Source organism: Hermetia illucens, chromosome 1, assembly GCF_905115235.1.
Source record: "Hermetia illucens chromosome 1, iHerIll2.2.curated.20191125, whole genome shotgun sequence".
Lineage (NCBI taxonomy): Eukaryota > Metazoa > Arthropoda > Insecta > Diptera > Stratiomyidae > Hermetia > Hermetia illucens.
In genome coordinates, this window is record NC_051849.1 from 13,843,585 (window position 1) to 13,869,331 (window position 25,747).

Sequence of the window (25,747 nt, forward strand, 5' to 3'; positions counted from 1 at the left end):
CGGGACTCCTTTAGAGCGTACTGTGACGAGTTGGAAGGCGAAAGCTAGACTTCAAGGCTGTACAGATTCCTTAAAAGGGATGAGTCGGCCAAGTTGGACTTTCTTATAAAACCCGAAGGTACTTTTACGAGCTCCAGACTTGAATCAGTATAGACTCTTCTGGAGGTTCAGCAGCAGGGAGAATGGATGAGAGAAGTTGTAGGGGGAAAATTGACGGTTCTTACAACGCCTTCAACACGCAAGTGCTGCAAGGAGAACTGGAATACTGCGAAAACAGTTGTTATCAATCAAAAGCTGACAGCTGCCATACTGTCCTTTGAACGTTTTAAAGCACACGGCATCCATGCCGTGTGCTTTGAAACCACCTATCCAGCAATGCTAAAGGAGGGTATGGAGAACTTAGAGCAACCTCTAACAAATATTTTTCGAAGTTGTCTTCCTCTGGGCTACGTGTCTTCCTCTTAGCAGAAATTTAAGGTACTCTTCATACCGAAACGTGGGAAAGATACTATTCTAATCCAAAGAACTTCAGACAGATCAGCATCACTTCATTCTTGCTGAAAGATTTGAAGAGACTGGTTGAGCGTCACATTCGTGAGAATGCACTTAGGTCGCCCTCACTTAATGAAAAACAACATGCTTACCAACGTGGAAAGTCCTGCGAGTCTGCTCTTAATTTTTTAGTTACAAAAATAGAGGATGCAACTCTGAAGGATGAGTACGCGATGAGGGTGCTCGTGGACATTGAAGGGGCGTTTGACTGTGCGCCTTTTCAAAAACTTTGTTATGTCGCCAGAGTGCATGGTGTTGATGATGCTCTAATTAAGTGGATCCATGCTATACTAACGCAGAGATTGCTTTGTGCTGAAGTGGGTGTCGATCGCTACCTAACAGCAGAAGCAACGAAAGGTTACCCCTAAGGAGCTGTGCTGTCGCCACTTTTGTGGAGTATGGTGATCTTAGTCTGATGGCACTGGACGCTACAACGTATTTAATGTGGAGGTCTAGGGAAGGAGAGCATCTACTTGGCAGGATTGCAGAGCCCCAGTAGCAAATGCTATTAAGCTTCGTTCTATTGTATTGTTTGCTCAAAGCCTATAAAATAGAGCGTAGGTTAGGATTGGATGCACCACAGCTATGTATATCCAGAGAACCATCCTCGGTCGGAGACCCCATTTTTTTACAAAGGTTCTCTTGCAGGCATAGAAGGCTCTACGGACCTTTTTAACTCTCAGTTCTATGTTCAATCTCTAATTTAATTTTAGATCCAGGATTACACCCAGATACTTTACATTGCAGGAAAGGACCAATCTTTGTTCATTCAGCCGTGGTAGGTGGAATTCAGGTATCTTTGCCTTGGTACTGAATAGCATCAGTTCATCTTTGGTTGAATTTATGCCGAGCCGCATATTGCGGCCCACAGGTACACCTTTCCCAACGCTCCTTGCATGATGTTACTCATAATGGACGGAAATATCTCTGACACTAATATCACCAAATCGCCAACATACGCCACTACCTTCACCTCCTTGCTGTCTAATATTCGTAAAAGTGCGTCCATCACTATTAACTAGAGCACCGGGGAGGTGGAGCCATCCTGGGGCGTGCTTCTGTAAACAGCTTTGGTGAAGCGGTTGCCTCTCAGATCCGACTGGATTATCCTGGTTCTTAGCATGGATATAATCCAATGCGTAAGAAACCCCTATAATCAATACTGGTCAAGGCTTTCTTGATGCCGTTGGTACTAACGATGTTGAAAGCTCTCTCTATACCCAAGAAGGCAGCAAGGGTATACTGATTGTACTGCAGCGGCCGCTCAGCCGTGCCAATTACCTCGTGGAGAGTGGTTTCTGTGGATTTTTCTTTGAGGTAGGCATGCTGGGACTAAGCACTCCATAATCGTCCTTAAGTGGATATCCAGGACGCGCTCTAGGGTCTTCACCTACGAAAAAAGTGAGGCTGATTGGTCGAAAGTCCTTCCAGCTTTCGGTATGAAAGCCACTCGTGCGCGTCTCCAAGATTACGACTACGTATCCTAAAGAGATACAGCTCCAGTAAATCTCAACAAGCTACTTCACAACCCTTTCTTGCTGCTTCTGTAGCATGGCTGGCATTATGCCATCTGTGCCCGGAGATTTATATGCGGAAAGGCGGTTTATAGCCCAGTCGATCTTATCCTCGGTAATTACCGATTTGATAATCTGGCACGATTGGGGTGGCCACAATCCCTCCAAGCAAGGCTCTGACTCACAATCCCCCTCGGTGGCGAGAAAGCGCGTGTGAACTAGCAGCTCCAAGATTTCACCAGAAGATTCCATCCAGGAGCCTTCTGCTTTTTTGCGTCCGATTTATCTGGATATCGCCACACTTGGTGGTGTAGCAACATCCAATTTATTCTCAAGAAACTTCGCCTTCTTTCGCAATGCCTTCCGTTGTCGTCATCTGGGAGTTCTCCCAGAGTCACGGTCTCAGGGCTGCATGGATCTGTTTTCACATACTGGCGTTAGACCAGTTGCGTCCACATCACCAGCTTCCCATTGTTCCGCTTTTCTGGTAGAGGCGGAGGAGAAGTTTTTGACAGAGAAGCCTGCAGGCCTTTTTCTTTTGCGGCTAAAGTTTCCTTCTGCCGAGTTTTACTCTCCCGTATTTTGGAAGAGTTAGCCAACAGTGTCACCGATAGACGGTCAAAGTCAGGATTCCAGTTCCTCTCATTGAGGGAGTTGCTGTACTATCCTTTCTAACTGACTACGCCGTAGACACCGGGTATAGGTTTTCCACTGAAGCGGAGAGCCTGTCTTCCGCTGATTACTCCGTGAGGGAATTTGAATTTGGTAAGGCCTCCAAAATTCGTGTCTCGGCCACGACCTGATTTCTAAAAGTCGCGGGTAGATTCGAAGTCTCTGACTTCTTATTACTTGGAGAGTTACAATCCTTTGTTTCCATCTTCATGTGTTTTTGGACACCCTTAGTGTAGTAGTAATCTACCATGGGCTCCCCATCACGACAAAGTGGTGTCCAAGGTGGAGGCGTAAACCCTATTACTTTGAATCAGGTTGGTCCATGCTTCCACGGTTCCTTTTTAAGGTGTTATCTGTTCATTGCCGTAGACGCCGTTGTTTCCGCAATTTTGATTGTCTTTTTGAGCTTTCCTGTTGCCGTCAGGGTGTCATTCACTTCCTCTCTACTTCTCTTTTCGAGTTTATTGCTCTTTTCGTTTCTTGGTAGGCACTATTATACGGCACCCTAATGTGCCATGTTTTCAGTCGGTCTGCTTGGTCTTCTATCCGTCCACTTCACTATTTATTAGTTTTCCAGGACCTCCCCTGACTGCCATCTTTCATCGATTTTTATATCGGGGCAGATCGCAAGATCATTGAACTCGAAGTAGATCCTTTGATATTCCTCGAATATTTTCTTGTTGTTTGTGTCCATACGATAGTCTTTCTGTCCAGAGGTGGGTATCCCCAACTGCTACACATGCAGTCAATAGAATCTTCGAACGTAGAGTTTAGAAAAGAGGGGTGCAAAATTTTCCGATTTATACTGTATTGTCCCAACTTATGTTCAAAAATTTTGAAACTGTCATGACTTTTCTCGACAACAGAGAAGAATTTCGCTTCAAACTTCTCTACGACAATTTTAACCGAATCCGACGGAATGGACGAGTTTATTGTTACACCTACTATCTGTAATCTATCTGTAAAACTCTGTTGCCAAGAAAAAGCAGTTCGGAAACTGGAAGTTGGGTGCTTCAAGTCGGAAAGGCTTTGGTGTTCCTTATGCAAGAATATTTGACTGCACCCCTGTTTGCATATCCTTAGTTGCAAAAAATTTAGATCAAAGATGCAATTACAGCCATATTTTGTTGAATATTGTAGGACTTTCACCAAACTTCCCAGTATTGTTGGCTATATGTGGGCCTATATTGGGACGAAATTTCGTAGTTCTATGACTTCAGCGAGGGTTACTATAGATTTTCAGATATAAGCATCGGAAGTACTTTGGCGACTTGATTCTGTACCTTGATTACTTCTAATATTTTGTGGAGAAATCAACGCATATACAAAGGAGTCTGTTCATATCTATTGCAGTATTTAGTGGATAGCAGCCATGACCCCATAAAAAACTTTCATTTTGCCCACTAACGCAGAAGGGGTCCAACTGTAATCAAGGTCACTACAGCTAACCGACTGCAAAGTATGACCTATCGAATTTCCGATGCTTGTCTTATATTACAGCGGATGTAGACAATTAACTCCAGGAGAGAGTAAAGAAATGTGGATGTGGATGAATGAAATCAAATCACCCGATAATGGCATTTCCGCCTAACTGAACACCCAACCAAATATTTTGCATAAGATTAAGTCCACACAAGAAAAAAGCTCTCCTCTTAAATTCACCTACTTTCAATCCTCGTGTGATCACTTCTGCATACCTGACCACTTTTAACCTGCGGTCGAGATTAAGAAATATCTTGAATCATGTATGGTTAAAGATCTTATGAAATTGAATCTTGCACGGGGTTCAGTTTGCTCGGAAACATACCTGTGTACCTGTGAATTCACAACAGTACCAGGGAAGCAAATATTTTTTTAATGACTCCAAGCTAACATTCTGGGAGATCTGCACATTTGATTGTTGTCTTGTGTACAATCTTTATGGGCTAAATATTATCATTCATTTGCATGGCGCCAAAAAATTTATTTATATTACCACGGAATGAATAGATAGACGGACAGTTGATTTGTGTGCTTCGCGGTTTAATTGAGGTTTACATATGGAAATGGTTTTGCTGTAGGAGTGACATACCAAATTGGATGCCAAGAATGTCAAAAAAAAAGATATGAAGACATTAAGATGCTATGCAAGTGAATTGGGCCGAAAATGATCCTCTTCTCATCGCAAGAGAGCCAAACATTTGATGCAGGTTTCTTTGGAAATTTCTCCTCAAATTCTATAAAAATGTTCAGTAAGCCCAGATAGATGTTTTCATTTCTACACCGAGGCACAGGGTTCGGAGCTTTGAGTTATTGTAACGAACAATCTTTGGGTGTGATTGACAAAAAGGGCAATAATGTGCAGAAATAGATAAGTCAGGAAAACCGATAACGAGGCGGACTTTAATAATTTAGGTCTGCCAGTATCTTAGTGTAACTCTAAGCAAGAGCCCGACGACGTGAGAGCTTTTGGTGATCAGAACTGAGTTTGTGCGGAAACTCATCTAGAGTGGCTTCGGCCACGAAGTCTCACCAGAACTTATCTGTTACCATGAGAACCAAGATAGCCCCTTGAACTCATATACCTCAGAAGAATTCCTGGGCATGAGTTCTCGTTGGCCCGCTAGTGTGGGTTTCATGTGGGTTCTGGTTACAACAACATCGCCGGCAGAACCCTGCGGGACTCAAACGTGGAGTTGCACTGTACACCTCGCGTGCCGTACTCCTTAGTTCGGTAGAGGCTTTAGGTAGCTCTTGTATCCCCCGGTATGAATGCTGAATCGGCACTTACTACAAACTTTGACTGGTCGTTAAGTCCGCATCTTCACCAAATACTTGTTGTTTTGCTGAAAACACGATTATGTATTTCTTCCCCATCTTCAGCCAGACCAGGAAAAGAAATTGGAACCAACGAAGTATTGGAGATGAGGAGGTTCAGAAGCATTTCCACTTTCCAAACAAATATATGTTTCCATTTGACATAGTTAATAGTAACACTCAAAAAATGGCTAGACCAGGAAAAGGAACATGAGTACATTGACATGGCGCCAAGGACTATGTCAACCTTCAGCGCTAAGAAAATTGTGCACCCTTAAACCCGTGTATAGCTCAAGATGGAACGAAATTCCGGAATCCACCAACTGAACAAAACAGTAGAAACACAAATTCTGCAGATAAATCTATGGATGCAATCAGGTTCAGAATAGGAAGACTAACCATGTCCGGAAGAAAGCTGCGTAGACCTGGGCGAATGAAGGAACTCAAACAGGATAAAAGCACAGGGTTTGACGGTTTCAGTTTTCGGTGAGCTGCTACGTCTGCTTTTTGAAAAATCTTAAAAACCTGAGATCTTTCCCGGGGTTGTGGAACAAATGGATGATCGTCAATATTCTGAAGGACACCTGATTTGATCCTCCTACCCTGCTACAACTGCACTTCATAGATCATTGTGGATCGGTTGCGGAGTCTTGACTTTCGCCTCATCTGCACTTCTCCGAGTTCGAGAAGGTTTTCCGTTTCGTAAACAGGGACGTTGCTTTCGGAGAAGCATGTCATAGCCCAAAATGTCAGGCGTGGAAATTGAAGTCCAAAATGGAGTCCGCCAGGGTTCTATTTCCGAAACTTTTTCTTCCTGTTCTCACTGCTACCTTGGTTGCAGGACGTTATCTTTGACCAAACACCGCGACTATGTTCATAATATCTGCTTGTTTTCACACCCACTAAGAACCGGTGTGAAGGTAAATGCCAACAAACGAAAGGTTCTTAGCCTACTGGGTCATCATACTCTTTCTATTTGCATCAGGGAGTAGAACAGTGAGGGCATCGAAGGTATCGTTGTTTCTACTGAAGGTGGCACCAAACTTGATGTTACTTGAAGTATTAATAACCTAAATTCGACTTAGCTCTGAAAATGCTACTATCTCAACACCAATATCAAGCTTATATTGTTCTGCGCCAATGTTCTTTTTGTACTACTATCTAGTAATGGAAAGTCGCCACCACTGCTATGCGATGCTCTAAACTGCTATCAAGTCATGTCTGCGCCGTGTCATCTTACTCTGATCTGAGCTGATGATAGTGAAGAACGGCCTACGTAGTAGATATCTTTGGACAGAGTAATCAGAAGGCAGAAATGGCAGTAGGGTGGTCACACGTTGAGAAAGGACAGTGGCTTCACTGCTGGCTATGGCATGAGATGGAACTCACTATTCCAGGATGGCCAATAAGTGAATCGGAATCAGAACTACATTTCGCAAGACAATGGAGAAAGAAAACAAGCTTTACAGAAAGTCGTGGAGAGAGCTGAAGCACGTTGCCAGAAGCCGGCAACAATAATTCCTCCAGATAGGAGAAGCAGTTTCCTTTCCAAGAAGAGAGACAGAGTCAAGGGAAGCAAGCTCTCGAGCGTTGCAATATGGCGAGGAGTGAAAGTATGTATCCAGCTCCGCAAAGAAGACATCGAAAGTGTAGTGGGCCGAAAATGCTTCGGATCCCTTTGACCCTATGGTGAGTTTTTGTAAGCTAAAATTGGCTGTGTTGGCTGCTTACACCTCTGCACGAATTTCATCGTCGTAGCTGTTATCAGTAGTGATTTTCAACGGGTTCAAAGTTGTAGTCTCCTAGCTTTCTTGTTTTTTGTTGACCAACCGACCGAACTTCGGCCAATCCGTTTTCCTAGGATTCCGTCTTTGTATTACAAAGGCTGCTCGCTTGTAATAGTTAGACTAATTTCTAAGTAACGGTGATCTGAGAGTGAGAGTTCATCTAGTACTTGCCAGTTTCTAATCAACTCTAACAACTTTGAAGTGCAGACTGTTAGGTCAACTTAGGGGCGCATCAGACCAGCTGAAGTGATAAAATCAAACAGCTTTTCTCCCCTAGGATTGCATTTGCTACTGTCTCAAAAAATATGCTGAGTGTCCGCATCGCAACCTATTAAAAGTTCAAAGCCACTTGATTCTGCATAAGCTACCAGGTCCCTTAGTTCTTGCATCGACAGAGTGCAGAGAGAATCTAGGGTAAGTAGGCAGAGGCAACTATAACGTTTCTCCTCTTACCATTAACCTGGTATTGTAAGTTGACCGCAACAAGGTCTTGTGAACAGAATTGTCTCAGCATGGTTACCTTTAACAGTTTTGACAAAACAACGTAAGCCCTCGGCCTCGAGGATCTTTCATCGAAGAAGACCCTAGTCCCCTTGACTTACCCAATACTTCAGATTCTGTTAAAATGAACCCATAGCTCTTGAACCAGAAATATATAAGGATCGTCCTGCAACTTTGCCAGTTTTGCCGCCAGTAGATAGGAAGAAGCTTTGGCATGCTACAGGTTGATTTGATTAACTCTTATGTTTGTAGCCATAAGTGCAGTCTAAAGTGAAAACCGCCGCTAACTGAAAAGTCTGCTGCGTTCAGTGTAGATCTCACCGGGGTTACCAGTTTGTCCTTACCTTCCACCGAAAGTTCCGCTTTCTTGCGTCCGATTTCTCTGGATATCGCCACCCTTGGCGGTGTAGCAACGTCCATGACCTCATTCCCAAGAAAGTTCACCTTCCTTCGCAGTGCCTTTCGTTTTCGTCGGCTAGAAGCCCTCCCAGGTTCACGGTGTCCGAGCTGGATGGATCTGTTCTCACATGCCGGCGTTTAGACCAGTTGCGTCCACATTACCAGCTTCCCTTTCTTCCGTTTTTCCGGGTACAGGCGGAGGAGAAGGTTCTGACCGGCAAGAGTGTAGTCCCTTCTCCTTTGCGCCTGAAGTTTTCTTCTGTCGAGCCTTCCTCCCCCGTATTTTAGAAGAGTTAGGTAACAGTCTCTCCTATCAGCCGGCCGTGGTCAGATTTCCAGTTTTTCTCATTAAGGGAGTTGCTGTACTATTCTTTTTGGCTGACCGCGCCCTAGACACCGGGTGTAGGTTTTCCAGTGAAGTGGAGAGCCTGTCTTCCACAGATTTCTCCGTAGGGGGACATGAATTCAGTGAGGCCTACAAAATCCGTGCCTCGGCCACGGATTGATTTCTCAGAGTCGCGGGTGGATTCGAAATCTGTGACTTCTTACCACTTGGAGAGTTACAATCCTTTGTTTCCACCTTCATGTGTTTTTGGGCACTCTTAGTGTAGTAGTAAACTACCACAAGCTCCCCCACCACGGCAAGGTGGTGTCCGAGGGGGCACTGACACATTTCAGAGATCTATAATGTCACGGCAATTCCTGTAGTAACCAAGGACGTTGAAGATCTGCAGCAGAATAGGTGATAACAAAGCTCCGGCTCTGGACGGTATGCCGAATAGAGCCTTTAAGCTCGCCGTAAAGTCCAGACCCGACATTTTCACTGAATTGTTCAAAACGTGCATGTCTGAGGGGATATTTGTAGGGACTAGGCAGAAGCTGCCACTGTTGCCTAAGGCTGGTAAACTTCCAAATTTGCGTGGTGGTGACCCTGGTCGTAAGGCATGCATTTAATTCGGCCAATTGGAACCCTATACGAAAGTGCTTGGCCCGATTTTTGTTCTCAGCTATTGTTGATAGCTACCTGCGAGAACGGACGCTCTGGTATGACAGAGATGATGGACTCAAGGAGTTCGCTCTCTCCGCTGGTGTCCCACAAGGCTCCGTACTGGGCCCACTACTATGGAACATCATGTACGATTCCGGAGGAGGAAAACGGTGATGGGCTATGTCGATGATATAGAGGATGCTGAGTAATACTCTTGCGAAGTAATCAGTGCTGGTAAGGGTTGATTAGAGAGCACTGGACTGGCATTTGCGGAGGAATAAATGGAAGGTGTCCTCATCACAAAACGCTGGAAGTGAAATAAGTTTTAAACAACACCTGCGATATGCTTGTGACAAGAGATCCACGGCGAGTATGGCCTTGGCGAGGATAATGTCGAACGTGGGAGGACCACGGTATATTTATAGGTAAGTTATTGCCTGGGTGGTGAGCTCGATCTTCCTTTATGCCACCCTTAGGTGGCATTTTGGATTTTATCCATATAATGCTCATAGACTGAGTTCGGTCTATAGGAAGACAGCCCCAAGGGTGTATTCTGCCTTCAGAACCGTCTCAGATAAGGCCGCATTCGTCATCTCCGAGATGGTGCCGACTGGCATCTTGGCAGATTAGAAGACGAGTATATACAATCTGAAGTCTTTAGTGGGTAAAAATATCACATTCTGGCGTGTCCGCATACAGACAGACAAAACCTTAAAAAGCCAACTGTGTAAATTCACGTAAATTTTTATTTGATTAGAAAATCTAAATTAACTCACATCGATGAGAAATGTACGTTCAATGACTTCAAATATCCAAATATACAACGATTACGAGCGAAGCCAACTAGGGGTCTCCCGGAAAATGTCTGGTATTTCCTCTTACAAGTTAATTCGTCCAGATCGGTGTGGGCAAATGCTCAGGTTCGGCTCATTTATGATTCAGAAACTGTTTTCAATTCAGTTTCTCGGGAATCTATGTTTGGAATTCTGTGAAAATCAACTGAACATGGAAAATAAATACAAAATTATGTTATTTAATCTGTTCACCTCGACTCAAACATCTTAAGTATACTAATTCGTAATCTTCTAATTGACCATGTATCTGACACTAAAAAATGCTTTGTCTTTTGAAGAAAAACCGCAATCCTGCTAATAAATTAGATGAGGAGGAAAAGCTATTTAAAGACAACAATTTAGGTTTGCTGGTATCCATCTAATCATGTTTGGAGCGCATAATAAGCGGATCAACCACAAAGAATGCGGCATTTAAACCTTTTGGACTAGTCCATGTGTGTATCTTCAGATTGTGCATCAATCTGAGGAGAACGCATGGTGCATGCAGCCTATCTGGGCTACAAGTTAGAAAATAGACAGCGACACGTCCGCATCCAAATGTTTTCCCCTAAAAAACACATAAAACATGTCTCATTAATCTTCTAATTGTTACCAACCCCAATAGCTTTTTCCGTGCACAAGAGAAATAAGATACGAGTGAACCTCCTCGTTGCATCGCATGTCGTAGATCTTTCACAAGGAGATGTGTGAATGTTTGTTGCGGTTGTCATCGGAATGTTCAAATAACACCTTTCTTCTTGAAGTAAACAACAGACAGACGAGCTGGGTGGCTTAGGCTGTCTCGTTTAGATACTTAAAGACAAGCATTACGACCCATTAGATACGATGTCTCGAAGAACAAATAGCTTGAACTTTATCGATTTGGATCGCGTCAAGGCATCCTCTTGTGAGGTGATCTTTGCAAAATACAGATCAGTGACTAGATCAGCTTTCAATCCCGAACAAAAGCGCTCAATCATATGTAGAATTTTACCACAATACAATTTAAACATTTTTAAGATTTAAGATTTATCTGCGCTTATAGCGACATTCAATAGAGAAAGCCCCTCATCGTCATCATCATCATCAACGGCGCAACAACCGGTATCCGGTCTAGGCCTGCCTTAATAAAGAACTCCAGAAATCCCGATTTTGCGCCGAGGTCCACCAATTCGATATCCCTAAAAGCTATTTGGCGTCCTGGCCTACGCCATCGCTCCATCTTAGGCAGGGTCTGCCTCGTCTTTTTTTTCTACCATGCATATTGCCCTTATAGACTTTCCGGGCTGGATCATCCTTATCCATACGGATTAAGTAACCCGCCCACCGTAACCTATTGAGCCGCATTTTCTCCACAACCGGACGGTCATGATATCGTTCATAGAGCGTCTGATCGCCTTAATTAAACCTTTTTTTGGGAGTAGGGTAGGTGAATGCGTTTACGCAAAGAGTGTTTGACTCCCGCAACAGCACGGGCTACCAACCAAACACCTACCTGTCACATTTCTCCCACCTTTCTGGTAATTTGTGAATACCACGCCAGTAGAATTGACTGTCTTTGGAGTTGAACTATTCAGTGAGCCATTTCCGCACATTTTCGGAGGAGTCGAAGTGCTTCTCAAAAAGTGCGAGGCCCAATGAGGCAAAGTGGTGGTGATCCGATGGGGCCAGGTCTGGTAAGTAAGCCGCAGGGTTAAGCACCTCCCACTTGAGTTTTTCCAGCGTGTCGCGAACAAATTTCGACTTATGCGATGGTGCATTGTCGTGGAGCAAAATCAACTTCTTCTCTCTTTCTCGATATTGTGGTCGGTTCTTCATTTGTTATTTGTAGCGAACGGCGTTCACAGTTTCACTAGGTTTCAGCAGTTCAAAGTAGATCACACCGCTCTGGTCCAACCACACACACAGTATGACTTTCCAACGATTTGGTCGTGCCGTCAATGTCGATGCTTCACCTGGACTCACCCACGATTTGTTGTGTTTAGGGTTCCCCGAGACAATCCACTTTTCGTCGCCCGTAACAATTCGATGGAGAAAAGACTTTCTTTTGTACCGTTGAAACAGCATTTCACACGTCACTTTTCGGTTCTCCATTTGTCTCTCGGTCAGTTCATGCGGCACCAACTTTCCACTCTTCTGAATTTTCGCTATGGCTCGTAGACGTTTCGAAATTGCTTGCTGTTGAACTCCCAACGTATCTGCAAGCTGTCGTTGCGTTTGCGTGCTGTTTTCATCCAATAATGCCTGCAATTCGGTGTTATCAAACGATTTTCGCTTGCCGGAGCGTGCGGCGTCGTTCAGGTCGAAATCTCCATTTTGGAATTGTCGGAACCACGTTTTACATGTTCGAAGTGTTATGACACGATCGCCATAAACTTCCACAAGTGCACAGTGGCTCTCGGACACTTTTTTTCCTTGATTGAACATGAAAAGCAATGCATGGCGCATATATTCGAAATTCGGTACGTACGCCGACGTATTTGACGCGCAATAAAAACTTGCTGGAGGAATTTTTTGGGGAAACGTCAACGCAGTTCAGACACTCGACAACAACTAAATAAAATGACAGGTATGTGTGACCAACAGCGACACAAAACATAATACGCCACCTATCGAAAAAACCCAGAAATTAATTAAGAGTACACCTGGTAAGTGAACCGCCCACCGCAACCTGTTGAGCCGGATTTGATCCACAACCAGACGGTCATGGTATCGCTCATAGATTTCGTCGTTATGTAGGCTGCGGAATCGTCCATCTTCATTTAGGGGGCAAAAATTCTTCGGAGGATTCTGTACAGTAAGAGCTTTGACCCTATGGTGAGACGTTTCGAGCGGAACAGTTTTTGTAAGCTGAAATAGGCTCTGTTGGCTGACAACAACCGTACGTGGATTTCAACATCGTAGCTGTTATCGGTTATGATTATCGACCCTAGCTAGGAGAAATTTTTGACGGTCTCAATGTAGTCTCCTCTCTTTATTCTTCCCGTTTGACCAGTGCGGTTTGATGTTGTTGTTTGGTTGGTTTTCGGTTCTGACGTTGCCACCATATAATTTGTCTTGCCTTCATTGATGTGCAGCCCAAGATCTCACGTCGCCTGCTCGATCTGGATGAAGGCAGTATGTACGTCTCGGGCGGTTCTTCCCATAATGTCGATATCGTCAGCATAGGCCAGTAGTTGGGTGGACTTAAAGAGGATCGTATCTCTTGCATTTACCTCAGCATCATGGATCACTTTTTCGAGGGCCAGCTTGCAGAGGACGCTTAATAGGGTATTCCCTTGTCGTAGACCGTTGTTGATGGTCTTGAGAGTGATCCTGCTGTTTTTATCTGGCCTCGCACATTGGTCAGGGTCAGCCTAGTCAGTCTTATCAATTTCGTCGGGATACTGAATTCTCTCTTGACCGTATACATTTTTTCCCTGGCTATGCTATCATAGGCGGCTTTAAAGTCGATGAATAGATGGTGCAACTGGTGTCCATATTTCAACAGTATGAGACAGATAATGCCTCGTTGCCAATCCTCAGGCATTGATTCGCTGTCCCGTACCTTAAGCACAAGTTTTTGGAGATAATATAATTTTTTATTAATTGCAACATTCGAAATAAATTTCAAATGCCGCGAATCCTGCCGCGCCACATCACTCCGCCCCCAGATGCAACCGAGGGGTTTCAGCGACCGAATCCGGAACTGTGTTCTCCATCAGTGAACGCGCCGTTGTTTAGGGGTGCACACGGGCTTCAGCCTGGACAGGGAGATCGCCTTTTTGTGTCCACCGATCTCGAGCTGGAATAAATGCTCTCTTCGCTCGAGAACGCGGTACGGGCCTTCATAAGGAGGCTGCAGCGGCTTTCGGACGGCATCCGTCCTGACCTGTCCAGTTGGGTGCACAGACAGGTGCGGACGAGTGTTGGGTGGGAGGAGTGACCTTGATGCGTCGAAGATTGTCTCCAAGCAGACGCACCAACCCCGACTCCGTGAGACCCGATCTCTTGTCGAAGACCGGATCACTTGGGAGTCTCGAGTTCTCCCCGTATACCAGCTCCGTGGGGCTGGCAGAAAATTCCTCTCGGCGGGTTGTACGTAGGCCGAGTAGGACGAGAGGCAAGACTTAGGTCCAGGACGGATCGTCGCGTGCCATAATGGCGGCTTTCAGGGTCCGACGCCAACGTGCTAGCATCCCATTGGATTGCGGGTGGTATGCAGTAGTCCGCTGGCGTTTAAACCCCAGGAGTTTGCCTAAATCCGAGAAAAAGGTGGACCCAAATTACGTTCCCTGGTCAGTAATGACCACTGCAGTGACGCCAAAGCTATTTATCCACTCTCGACAGAGGGCTTCGGGGCAAGATTGCGCCGTAATGTCTTTCAGAGGTATTGCCTCAGGCCACCGCATAAACCTGTCGATGATTGTGAGGCAATACTTGTAACCGTGCGAGTCTCGCAAAGTCCCTGCAATGTCGAGGTGTATGGCGTGGAACCGCTTGGTAGTGCGGGGGAATGAGCCCCCTTCTTTCCTTACATGCCTGGTAAATTTACACTTTTCGCATGCGATGCACTCTCTGGCCCAGGAGTTGACATCCTTGTTCATGGAGGGCCAGAAGTATTTATTGGTGACTAACCGATTTGTTGACCTGATGCCTGGATGCGCTAAGTCGTGAACCGCGTGGAACACTTCCATGCGAAAGGCAGCCGGAATGTATGGCCGAGCATTTGTCCGCTGGTATTCGCAACATTCGAAATAAATTTCGAATGCACATAAGTCCACCGGCGATGGGGTCTCAATAGCAATAAAAGAAACATCCCGCGCCAAGCATGTCTTCTCCTTCTGGAGATAGGATTTGGTAGTAGAGCTGCTGGTGTTGTTTCCCAGGTTTTATGCTCCATCGTGGGTACCAATCCACGTTTCGCCCTGCGACCTTTTTTTTTTATGGATGGAGGTGGAAATCTTAGAAAGACGCTGCTGCGCCAGGTTGCAACAGTGTGTGAGATTCGCACCCACTAAAACCACCCCCATTCTTCCGCCCCTCCCCGCGGGACCACCGTGAAGTATTACTTCGCGGGGGAGGCTCTGGTTCGCTATACCAGCTCGTCCATGTCAGGTCTCCGTCGCGCCGCCTTCCGAGCTCGATTCAACTCCAGGAGTTTTGTCTGCACCACGACTACTGCCTCATTTACCGCCATCCAGTTTTCCTCCCGCTTCAGCATCTCTTCCACCAGGTTGGAGGGCTCGATGTCCGCCCCTAAGATGCTGTTCAACCTCCTTTTCTGCTGCAGAAATCTGGGACAATGGAACATAACATGCTCCGGGTCCTCGGGTGTAGCACCGCATTCAGGACAGTTGGGAGACTCGTCCAACTCGAAGCGATGCAAGTACTTCCTATAGCCACCGTGTCCCGTAAGGAACTGTGCCAGGTGGTAATTCAATTCTCCGTGCTTTCGGTTGACCCATTTCTCGATACATGGGATCAATGTATGGGTCCACCGGCCCTTGTCGGAGTTATCCCATCGTTGTGGCCACTTGCCACAAAACTCTCTCCTGATGGCTTTTCGGAAATCCGCATTCAGCTCGGCTGGATTTGCCTTCCGTTTTTCGTAGAGCCAGTGTGCCTCGCCCGCTAGAAGATCTATAGGGATCATTCCTGCGATGACACACACTGCCTCCGTCGACGCCGTCCTAAATGCACTGCACACCTGGTATGCCGAACTTATCTTCCTCGGGTTGACAGCGTGGTTCAACGCTCCCGCCCAGATAGGGGCCGAGTATAGCAGGATCGACCTCACCACTCCCGCGATGAGAAGCCTGCGACTATACTCATCCTTGCAAGGGATGAGCTGGCATTTGCTGCCTTCTCTCGCGCATAATCCAAGTGTCCCTTGAAACTCAGCTTGGCATCGATCATCACCCCCAGGTATTTGACAACCGATTTTGAGACGAGCTCACGATTACCAACCCGGATGGTAACCGTGTTGTTCTTCCTACGGTTGGTAATGAGGACCACCTCCATCTTTTCGTCCAGTTTGGCCATTCGTAACCATGACTTGATGGTATGAATGAGTTCATTTGCATAAAGCTCCATGTCCTCGGGATGCTTTGCAATTGCAACTACCGCCAGGTCGTCCGCAAAACCAATCAGCGTTGTCTCCTCCGGCACGCGAAAGCCAAGCATTCCGTCGTACATTATGTTCCACAGCAGCGGTCCCAATACAGAACCTTGAGGCACACCTGCTGTCACAATGTACTCCTTCGGCCCGTCGTCCGTCTCGTACCAGAGAAGTCTGTCCGAAAAGTAACTCTCGATGAGCCGAGCCAAGTAGCTAGGAACACCCAGTTTGGCCAAAGCGCCCTTAATCCAGCCCCAGTTGGCTGAGTTAAAAGCATTTTTGACGTCCAGCGTTACCAGAGCACAGCATTTGCCCATGGCCATTGCATTTCGAGCCAATTCCACGACCTTTGCTACTGCATCGACCGTAGAACGGGCTCACCGAAACCCATATTGCCGCTCTGAAAGAGCACCCGCAAGCTCGATGAACAGGAGCAGCCTCTTGTATATCACCCTCTCCAACATTTTGCCCATGGTGTCTAAGAGACAAATAGGGCGATATGAAGAGGGCACGCCGGGTGGTCTTCAGGGCTTCGGTAGCAACACCGGCTTCTGCCTCTTCCACTGGTCGGGAAACACTCCTTCCGCCATGCGCGATTCGAATGTGCTTGCGAACCACCTTGGTCTGGTCTTGACCGCCACCTTCAGAGCCCTGTTCGGAATTCCGTCCAATCCCGGAGCCTTGCTGTCCCCAATACGTCTGCAGATTTCCCAAAGTTCCTCTTCGGTAACATCAAGGATCGAGAAGACGTCCTGCTGAGCTGCCAGTTAGGGTTCTCTTTCGTCCTGCTCCTGCTGCGGGAAAAGAGTTGTAATTGTTTGCAAGAAGAGCTGTGGGCATGTCACTTGAGGTGATTTTTGCCCGCGGATTTTCTTCATTACAACTTGGTAGGCTGTACCCCACGGATTCGTATTAGCTTCCATGCAGAGCTTCAGGTAGCATTCCCGCTTGCTTCTCTGAATGGCCTTCTTAGGGTTGCTTCGCAGATCCCTGTATTCCTCCTCACGCTCCTGGTGCTCCGGCCTTCCGCCCTGGGACCTATACTACCCTTTGACCACCAAATGGCTTGAACTTTATCGATTTGAATCGCTTCAAGGTATCCTCTTGAGGTATCTTTGCAAGATACGGTTCAGTGACTAGAACAATCAATCCAGATCAAAAGTTCTCGATCATATGTGGAAGTTTACCACACATAAAATTTTTAAAAATTTTTAAGATTTAAGATTTATCTGCGCTTACAGCGATATTCAATAGAGGAAGCCCCTCGCTGAGTTAATTAGATGCATTTGTTTATCCATTCGACATTGCCAGTCGATCGGATGCGCCAAGACTGCACCCAATCACTTATTTATTGTTCCAAAGTGCATAGGTCCCCCGAATGAATAATTCATTCACTAATAGATATCGATTGATATATGAAGCGGCTGCATCTTTCTCTATCAAGTCTCACTATCCCGCATCCTAAATAAATCAGATTTCAGTCTCTAATAATAAATCTCGGGAAGTGCGGCGTTTTTCCAGATATTTTTTCTAATTTCCACCGTCTGTAATGCATGTAATGTGTATGCCATTGAGGATGCCATCAAGTAAGGCCGCCACTACGTGGTTATAATCTATATAAGCGGATCAGGAGCTTTTCCGGTTATTGTTGTGACTGTACCAGCAATAGATATTACTGTCGATTCCAGATACTGTGCGTAGATACGATTGTATCTGTGGTTGCGTTGATGTAGCAATATTATAAATCAATAATTCCGATAGATGGAATTTGTGTCTCCTTGGATACCCGGAGCTATCTTTTATTGCATGTACAGAGCATTATATGTAGGACATTGTTGAGCAGAAAACTAATAAGTGCGAGGCTTCTGTTCTTCGTGCCCGCATTGTACTGTGACTGATTAGATTTATGGGAAACAAACGCAATAATCTGAACTGAAATATGATGTGGTGATGGGTTATCGCACTCTTTAGATATGGTTTCGATGATATGTGATACTATTTATTTGCTGTGAATTGTATCTTCTCATATATCATGACAATGTTTGATTAGTTTTCTGATTGCGTTTTTGTCTTTCTTTACAGGTGAGCAATCCCACATGTACTTGTTAATTGGATGACGGACGGTAAGGACAACTACCAATAGGTGATCATCAGATACAAATATTAATCAGGAAAAGTTCGATTAAATTCAATCAAAAATGGGATCCCGTGAGCTTGTTGAGTCAAGGTTGAGGTTAAAGGAACGTGCGAGGTATCTTTGACTAAGGATAACTCAAACGGCAGCGACCCTTTGGCTAGGCCGGCAATTTGCAGCCAAAGTTACCGAAGTCGATCAGCTTTGAGTCGGTATATGTGGATCGGCCAAAACCTTAACGGAAGCGCGAAGGAGTGGCTCAGGCAATACTGTTACTCCCTCAACAGTCGTTCAAAAATGCTTTCTCTTATTTCCAGAGAAGGAGCGTAATTATGCTGAGGTTCTAGAATAAATTATTGTCCAGAATAACCGCAACACCTCCAGCGATAGGCTGGGAACTTCCTTCACTATCGGCATTCCTGAACCGGATATTAAGAAGGATCGGGAGTAAACCGACTTGGGACCGTCACATTTCAAATGTCAGCTCCTAAGACTATTGAACGGCTGTGCAACCCCCGATGTGATGCCATATTTCCCAATTAAATTGCGAAAGCGGTCAGAGATGATAATCGAAAACATCCTTGACAAAGCATCGGAACTCAAGAAACGAAACCAACCATTCCAGCTGGGTCACCCCTATCACCTAAGCAAGCAGCGCTGAGGGTAATGCAAATAAAATGGCAGCACCTCGGTTTACTTAGTAGTTTCCGTTAGTAAGAAAGCAATCGACTTAACTCAGTCATGATATTCACGTTGACTGCAAAGCCTCGGAGAAAAGTTACGGCGTTCATTTTAGTCAACTCAGTAGGACGGGCTCTGATCTTCTCAAGAAATCAGCAATGGTTCCACCCCCTGCCGAGAAAGATAACTTTGACTCATGGCAACTACTTGACAAAAAAACCTGTAGCGGACCTCCCGTTGACTAATTCGTGTTCACCGATGATCTTAACGGTTATGTGGGTGAAAGGGCAGATAGATGATATAGGCGAAAAGGGTTTGGAGTACGAAATGAGGGTGACCAGCGTACATTCGATTTTGCGGACACTCAGACCATTTTATCACCGTTGCTGACGGCCCTTGATTGCTATCTTGCAAGTCAAGCCACCGAAGAATGACATGAAGAACGCACTAGCCTGCCGTGGTGGCGATTTCGTGAGAAAAGAGAAAAAGTGATTTCATTAACGCGATTGCCGACCATCACGAATGTCAAATGTCGAATCGTGGAATCAAGTTAAAAACACAATCCACAAAGCTACCTATGTAACCCTCGATGTCACCAAGCCTGGTAAGCAGTTCATTAACCGAGATACTTGGCTTTGGAATGACGATGACCAAATGAAAATTCGTGAGAAGAAACGCTTCAAATTTATAAGATTGCGAACCGGGAAGCAAAGAAAGCGGTCGTTGTCACCTGAGCCGAGCGATCCATTGCAAAGACTTCAACGATAAACTGGACACTCAGAACTACAGGACAGGAAATTGAGGAAGTAATCATGCGAATGAAATCGGGGAAAGGAACAGGACTTGATGACATCACAGCTGGGACTCAGTAGGTTCTTCTATCAGGTTATTGTGGACGGTCAGCTGACTGACAAGAAAACACGACCGTTCTAATATGGAAAAAGAAAGGCAGTCCAATGGAATATTCAAATCACCGTCAGAATCGTTTGCCATTCCATTTCATGAACATTTTTGAACGCATTTTTGACAAACGCATTCGAGATATCGTTGGAATAACAGTGAATCAAGCTAGGTTTGTCAATAACTGCAAAATTACTGACGCAATACACGCTGCGCGATTACCCATGGAGACATTCAAGAAAAGCGGCATCGTCTCTACATTGCATGTCTGAATCTAGAGAAGGGTTTCGACCGTGTGCCACACGAACGGATCTGCTATGATTTGAGATAACCCTTTGTGCCAGAGTAACTTGTCCGACTTACTGTGGTGCGAAGGTATATCAAAACCGCTTCATGTCTCTGTCAGTGTTCAACACGGAAGCGTTCTCTCACCACTCCTTCTTGTTGTGGACACTGTCACACGGGACAGCCAATGTTTAGCGTTGGGCAATGCTTTATGCAAATGAAGTTTGGTTAGCGTCTCATGGCAAAGCTGATCTAAAGCAACTTGCTTGAAAATTAGATGCAACCTGGTCTGAATCTGAACAAAACAGACTTTTTGACTACCTATCTCAATGAAGCAAATAGTATCACTTTTAGCGGGAATTACCTACCCAAAACTAAGCTATTTAAAAATCTTGCATCAATGGTAAACTGCGTTATGAAATTGTTTCACGCATTAGCGCAACTTAGATAAATTAGTGTTCCACAACAAGCACTCCTTATCATCGACGCATTAACGAACGTCTCAAATCAAAATTTACCGGAGTGTAATTCGCTTTATTGCCGTCTATGGGTCTGAGTGTTGACCAACTATAAGACATGAACGGTGCTTCGCGATCGACGTCGAGTGACACGTCTTGGATGGTATGGACAAGTAATTCGCGGTGACGAGAACTCACTTGCTAAGATTGGTCTAAATATTGAGGTTGATAAGAAATGGCCAAAATGCCGATTAAAGCGAAGACGGCTTGATACGGTGATTTGAAGATTTCGGCTCTATCCAGGTCAGGCTTTTGAGAGAGTAAAATGGCGAAATCGATCAAGACAAGCTGACCCCCCTAAAGAAGAAGAAGGAAGACATCAACTTCACCTTAATACAAGAAAAGGGTTCCAACGCGTACAGTACATATTCCTGTATGCTTGTCAGAAAGGGCTCACATATTTTTCTGCGTCCTTACCTAAGTTTTAACGATTTGATCGTGGCCAAACTGGACTGGGTAAGAGATATGTAAGCCTCCTCGATATCGGAATGTAACATACACAGTTCGCTAACTTTTTGCTTTCCATATTCAAGGAACTGCAATTTCACCTTACTTACTGACAGAGCGATTTTCAGGGACTAGATAGTGTCCATCTAGAAATATTTCTTGAATCATAGTTGGATACTCTTCAATTTAAGCCTGAAGCAAATGAGCCAGGGGTTATGCCGAGTCTGGCGGCAGGATCTTTCATAGACCAGTGCCCCATGTAAACCGCCTTAATTCTGCATGCGTTTACGCGCGTCCGATCCAAAAGCTCTAGTGATTAGGTTTAGTTCTAGGAGGGCCAGGTCTTCCTTGACTTAGCGCAGGCGGTAAACCTCCGCCATCTAGAGTTAGTGACTGTCAAATAGTGAGTAGTAGTAGAGTAGATTTCACTGTTCACAATCGACAGCGAGAGGCAGATGGGGTCAAGGACGGAGCTCCTCCTAGCCTGCTTATTCTTCTCTATGTTCTTATGACGGTGGCTTTCTGCATATTACCCAAGCTATTCCGCGCGTCTTTGTATTGCTCCACCCACTTGGAGGATTCCGCCACCGAGTATAAGGCTTTAATTGGCGTTTGGCTCTCGGAGAATGACTTTGGCATGCTTGGAGTTCGGATCGTCCACCAGTTATCGACAGGCCTCTAATGTCTGATGTACCTCTGCTTGGAGTACACTGGCATATCCTCATACTGTGCATATCCGATAATGCTTTCGCTCTGACTCAACACACCATCTTTGATTCGTCGGTAAAGAAGTTGGAAAATCCACCACACACGCTGTGCTTAGTATCATAGTAACCTAGATCCGATTATATTCCTTGCTCAGCGTTCGGACATTTACATATACAGAAACATCTTATAGCCCGGAAAATTTTATCCGCGGTGGCGATTCCATACTCTCAAACGATCCTTTCCAAGACTTATTTAGTTTGGGAAGCAATTTCAACTTCTGGTTGCTGAGCAGGGCCTCTTAAGCACGCCTCGAATGTGTTTAAAACCCGGTTAGGTATGCCGTCCAAACCTGAGTCCCCTGGGTCTCTGGTGAAACCTCCTTGCTCGGAACATGCGGCTCGCAAAATTGTTATTTTGTTGCCCCACCAGTAATTGGTCTGCCTACTAGAGAGCAGCCCCCTCCTGGGCATAGTTGCATCGGATGCTTCTGTCATCCATTGGGTTATTTGAGTCATTTTTTCTAGCCCTATCATCTGGGGATATATAGTGTTCCTCTCAAAAGCTTTCGTCGTTCACCTGGAAAATTCACCCGGCTTTCTGGGAGAGTTTTTTTCGACCTTAATTTGCCTTTGATTTCACTAAAAATTGCCGAGTGGTCACTGTGAGTGTAGTCCTCATTGACTTGCCAAGCAAATCTTCTGACTAAAGCGCTGCTCACGTATGTCAGGTCCACTATAGACTCCAGGTCTCCTGGACTCTTCTGAAACTATATGAGGTCCCAACATTCAACTCCACGAATGCTTCACGCGGGCACGTCCTCTCACATACGTTGTCCTGCTGGCCAATTTTAGAGCCCACCCATTAAAATCCTTTGCTATGGTTTTCGATTATCATTGCTGATAAGGCCTTCTACTTCGTATCTCCTGCATTGCTTCAACCTGTCATTTAAGTTGGTGCATGCCTTCGCAATTCGGGCTCAAGAATTTGTCTGCGGTTACATCTTTGGGACCGCATCATCTGGCTAACATTATCTCCCAAATTGGTGAATTCCCACTTAGTGTATCTAGAAAGTTGTGAGGCTCAACATTTCTATCACTACCTCGAGATAATCGGCGAGTGAGTCATCTCAGAACTTTGTGACGCAGAACAGTGAAGGAATTGTGAGATTATCTTGGGATGTCATGGGGGAGAGAAGATACATCTCGAGAGACGGACAACGATAGCCTTTAGATAATGTTGGTGCAGTATGCCTCACCTGAGGGTTTATGGCCAACATATATTATATCGGCTGTTAAATCCACTTGAGCACTACTTCCTTATTGTCCAGTATGTGGTATGTTTATGGGTGCCCATAAGGAAGACCTATTAAAATAGAATCTTCAATGAGCTCTCAACTAGTTTACTCCAATTACCATACCTTAAAACCATTCATTTCAACTGAAGTTGCCTCTAATTTAACAAAGTACTTACACTGTAACTGTTCAACTTTGCCTTTCCCACTTTTGTAGTTCATTATTTAGAAATGTTATTCATCCCAACCTCTTGTGCTATTTGGACTTACTGAGCAAAGGACATTTACTTACTTTGATGGAGAAATTCTCAGGAACGAGATTTATGTTGTTACCAAAGAATAAAATGTGGAGTTCCAGGAAGTGCAGCAAATAATTACTTGGTAGTGTGGACGTTTGATGAGAGTTTCTGTTTAAGGAACTTTCATGAATTTTGGTGAAAAGTGAGGAATAAAAAATACAATGAGGCGTCATTTCAAGGAAGAAACAACACCACAGCTGATTAAATTTAAGCGAAAATTCGACCGCCCGCGGTCTTCGCATTAAAAAATTATCGCACTTTCCAGGTGAAAAATGTACGAGAAAATTCAAAAATATCTGTTTCACTTCCGCACTAATTCCCTGAACATGTAGCAATTATTCCCTTGCACATATTCACAAATGTATATCATTATTATGTGCATATCCACCTTCAGGGATTTCCACATTCGCAGAAGATATTTTGTCCGTGCATTTCCCAGTATGAATATCCTGGTCCTGACTTTTTTATGCTCCTTTCTGCTGGAATTCCCACACATACAAGATTTCATTCCGGTTTCTTCAAGTTTTCCAGTCCATGCGTTATTAATGAAGGCTTTGCATTATACGTACACTTTCATATGTATGTTAGTCGGGTCTTACTACGTTTGTCCGGGACAAGATTCCTTCCGGCGGTGTACCGGCAGCTGAATAAGAGTATTCTCCATTATTTCCAAACAATGTTCACAATGTCAAAGTACAGAATAAAATTTCATTTTATTTTAAGTAGAACGAGGTAATGTACTCAAGGTGCACGTACCGAAGGTAGCCTTTCGTTCCGAAACGCCAAAAGAGCCAAGTGCTCTATTCTTAAAGCAGCTGGAACCGTGGAGGAAATAATTGTAGGTGGAAAAGAAGATTAGTAAGCAGATCACAATGGCAATGGAGTCAGAAAATGTTGCAGCCAAGTGAATAATTCTGCCTAATTAGCTGCTCGAAATGGTCTTTATGAGCGGCGAACATAAAATTTAAAGTTGTTGGAAGTTCATCGTTTGAATTGATAAACTTCTTTTGAGTTCATTCTAGCAATAAAGCGAACACTTGATTTAAAAATTAATGAAAAGCCGTTCTATAATCTAACAAAAAAATGGACTAAAAGTTGTGGGCACTTCTCCTTCTTTTCCACAATAATCAAAAGATACATTTATCGTTTACTTTCTTCTATCTTGCACTAAATTCGTTGTTTTAATTATCGCAATCCCTTTTATCATAATTACGTACAATTCTTCTCAAGTAGGACAAATTCCAAGGATGGCCTCTCTCTGGCCGGCAGAGGAGACTTAAGTGAGTGATTGAGACTGTTGACAAATGTCAAGAATGACATCCCAGTCTCATGTTTCTGCGGCCATTGAATGCAGCGGTGGAGGCAAATTCATAATTACACCTAGGTTCGCGCCTCCGATCAGTCCTCACTGATTTTTAAGGTTTTGTGTAAAACAAAACCATATTAAAATCGGTTTACTGTCTGTCTGTCTGTCTGCCTGTCCGTCATACGCATTTTTCTCGGAGAAAATTATAGCGATTGATACCAAATTTGGTAGAAAGGTGGGAACTGTGAACGCTCACGCATACAGTGAGTTACATCCTTTTACGTCGAATTTACGGGAGGGTCCCCATACATACCAAAAGGGGGTGTAAATTTTTTTTTCACAAATTCAAGACTATGAATGCTAATATTACCCAAAAGTGGATACTCTCACATAATCATCATCATCATCATCAACGGCGCAACAACCGGTATCCGGTCTAGGCCTACTTTAATAAGGAAGTCCAGACACCCCAGTTTTGCGTCGAGGTCCACCAATTCGATATTCCTAAAAGCTCTCACATAATATATGCATGTATTACGTGCTATGTACTAATAAATATATAAAGCCTTTTGTACCTGAAGCGTTTCCCGACTTGTTTTATATTTTTCTTGATATCGAAAAAACAATTTGTCCGATCTCATAGCCAATGGCAATTTCAAAACGTAGTAGTTATTCGTAGTTTATTTGGCCACAGCACTCCATCTCCAGCTGGAACTGGCAGGCTGCTCGGCCGCCGTCGACTGACGGACGTTAAAACGTATGCTACGTTCACGTTTCCTTCCAGTTCCCTCGTATCTCCTGGAAGAAAGGCTTCAGACTGTCCAAAGAAACCATTTTGGGCTTACCACCGGCGTTCAAACTGAACGCGTGCTCCTCACACTCTACAACCTTATAGAGACCCTTGGACAATGGCTGCAGCGGCCTCCGAGTGGCATCAGTCCTCACCAAAACATGGGTGCAGACTTCAAGCTCCCCAGGGGTGCGGACCCCTAGCTGCGCGCGACGAGATGGCGGAGGTGGTTCCAAATTGAGAACA

The 25,747-nt window shown here is 44.8% G+C and overlaps 1 protein-coding gene across 2 annotated transcripts in view; it reads left to right on the forward strand.

The window, feature by feature from the left end:
- LOC119661688 (neogenin) overlaps positions 1-25,747 on the forward strand; it is a 480,846-nt gene that overhangs the window by 358,296 nt on the left and 96,803 nt on the right. The window lies entirely within an intron of this gene.